Genomic DNA, 2,971 nt, shown 5'->3' with positions numbered 1-2,971 from the left:
CCTCAGCCTCCCGAGTAGCTGGGATTACAGGCACGCGCCACCACGCCCAGCTAATTTTTGTACTTTTAGTAAGAGACGAGGTTTCACCATGTTGACCAGGATGGTCTCGATCTCTTGGCCTCGTGATCCGCCCGCCTCGGCCTATCAAAGTGCTGGGATTACAGGCTTGAGCCACGGCGCCCGGCATGCTTTCTCTTTTTCTTTCTTTTTTTTTTTGGACGTGGTGTGGCCCAGGCTGGAGTGCAGTGGCGCGATCATAGCTCAACGCAGCCTCGAACTGCAGGACTCAAGAGATCCTCAGCACTCGGCCTCCCAAAGCGCGGGGGTTGCAGGCGCCGCCACCGTGCCCCGGTTTTTTTGTTTGTTTTGTTTTGGAATATTCATCTAGGCCGGGTGTGGTGGCTCAGGCCTGTAATCCCAGCACTTTGGGAGGCCAAGGGGTGGATCACCTGAGGTCATGAGTTTGAGACCAGCCTGGCCAACATGATGAAACCCCATCTTTAAAAAAAATAATAAATAAAAATAAATGGAATACTCATGTAATAATGAGGACAGCGTCTGCAGTCTAGAGATGCCTGTCCGCAACCTTCATTGTTCCAATGACAGCTTTGGGGTAAGAGCTTTTAGGATCCTGTCTTCGTGGAGGATTCGGAGGCTCAGAGCAGTCGACCAAGTTGCCGGAGACACAGCACGCAGGACCTCAGGGAGGCTGGAAGGAGAGAGAGCCTCAGTCCACGAGACTTTCAGCCTCCAGCATCAGTTTACCCTCCAGTCCCCAAGCCCTCAGGGGCAGGGGCAGAATGGAGCAGTGGGTGGGCGTGGATTCACCTGCTAAGTGGGGCAAGGTCATGGGAATGAAATAACCCCCGGGGTCTGGAGCCTGTCCTGGTCTCCCCATCATCCTCCCCAGGACAAGCAGGGCCAGAGCTTTAGAATGGAGCCTGGAAGGCGTGGCCACCTATGTCCTTCAGCTAGGGGAATAGGCCAGAGTGGGGAGCACCAGCTCTGGGGGCAGCTGGCATGTGAAGGGTGAGATTAGGAATATCTCGGGGTAACTGTTTCAAGCTGATGTCACAAGTGCAAAGGGGAGCCGGTTCGGTGGCTCATGCTGTGATCCCAGCACTTTGGGAGGTTAGGGCAGGCAGATCACCTGAGGTCAGGAGTTTGAGACCAGCCTGGCCAACATGATGAAACCCCGTCTCTAGTAACAATACAAACGTTATCCGGGGGTGGTGGCAAGCATCTGTAATCCCAGCTACTCAGGAGGCTGAGGCAGATGAATCGCTTGAACACCAGAGGCAGAGGTTGCAGTGAGCCAAGATCTCGCCACTGCACTCCAGCCTGGATGTCAGAGCGAGGCACCATCTCAAAAAATAAAAAGTGCAACGGGAGGCCAGTTTGGTGCCTAAAGTCTGTAATCCCAGCACCTGGGGAGGCTGAAGCAGGAGGATCGCTTGAGCCCAGGATTTCCAGACCAGACTGGGCAATTGAGATAGTGAGATCCAGTCTCTACCAAAGTGGCCCGGGGAAGAGCCAGGCTCGGTGGCTCAAGCCTGTAATCCCAGCACTTTGGGAGGCTGAGGCGGGTGGATCATGAGGTCCGGAGTTTGAGACCACCAACCTGGCCAACATGGTGAAACCCCGTCTCTACTAAAAATACAAAAAATTAGCTGGGTGTGGTGGCACACACCTGCAGTCCCAGCTACTTGGGAGGCTGAGGCAGGAGAATCACTTGAACCTGGGAGGCAGAGTTGCAGTAAGTGGAGATCCTGCCACTGCACTCCAGCCTGGGTGACAGAGCAAGACTCCCTTTCAAAAACAAACAAAAAGTTAGCCAGGCATGGTGGTGCATACCTATGGTCCCAGGTACTTGGGGGGGGCTGAGGCGGGAAGATCACTTGAGCCCAAGAGGTTGAGGCTGCAATGGGTTGAGATCATGCCACTGCACTCCAGCCTGGGTGACACAGCAGGACCCTGTCTGGAAACAAAACAAGTGCAAAGGCCCTGAGGCAGGAACGAATGTGAACAGAGGAGCAATTTCAGCAGAGTGGGGCTGGGGACGACCACACTGGCGCTTGGGGGCCCTTGGCTCAAGCTGTCATCACTTTCCCCGTCAGCCCAGACTGAGGACTGGACCTCACTCTGGAAGCGCCTGGCACATTCCAGACGCTGCTGCCCAGGCCAGCCTGGGCGCGCTGACGCCACTGGCTGGGAATGTTTTCAACATACAGCAGCATCCTCCCTCACCCGCCTCAGTCCACCCCAGGGTGCCCCAGCGGGCTGTGACCTCAGACCTCATTCACTACTGGGGTTACCTTCCTGTCCCTGAATGAGCAGGGCCTGGTGTCCCAAGACCTACAGACGTCCCCTGCACTCCTGCAGGCTGGCAAAGCCAGGAACCTGGGTGGAAACCAAGACTTCTGAACTATTTCACCATTTTTTTTTGTTTTTCCAGACAGTTTCGCTCTTGTTACCCAGGCTGGAGTGCAATGGCGCAATCTCGGCTCACCGCAACCTCTGCCCCCTGGGTTCAGGCAATTCTCCTGCCTCAGCCTCCTGAGTAGCTGGGATTACAGGCACGTGCCACCATGCCCAGCTGATTTTCTGTATTTTTAGTAGAGATGGTGTTTCACCATGTTGACCAGGATGGTCTCGATCTCTTGACCTCGTGATCCACCCACCTTGGCCTCCCAAAGTGCGTGAGCCACCACGCCCGGCCTATTTCACCATTCTTTATGGGTTAGTCGTTTCTTCTGTTTGATGAGACATCAGATCCCCTAAACCAGTGTTTCCCCAAAAGCCAGGTTCCCGAATTTTAGCAGCAAGAAAGTTACTCTCAGCTGCACATGGGGGCTGACACCTGTGATCCCAGCACTTTGGGAGGCCGAGGCGGACAGATCACCTGAGGTCAGGAGTTTGAGACTGGCCTGGCCAACATGGTGAAACCCCATCTCTGCTAAAAATACAAAAA

This window comes from Cebus imitator, unplaced genomic scaffold, assembly GCF_001604975.1.
Source record: "Cebus imitator isolate Cc_AM_T3 unplaced genomic scaffold, Cebus_imitator-1.0 Scaffold805, whole genome shotgun sequence".
NCBI classification, from domain to species: Eukaryota; Metazoa; Chordata; class Mammalia; order Primates; family Cebidae; genus Cebus; species Cebus imitator.
The sequence above is the reverse complement of the archived record's forward strand: the minus strand, read 5'-3'. Positions refer to the sequence as shown.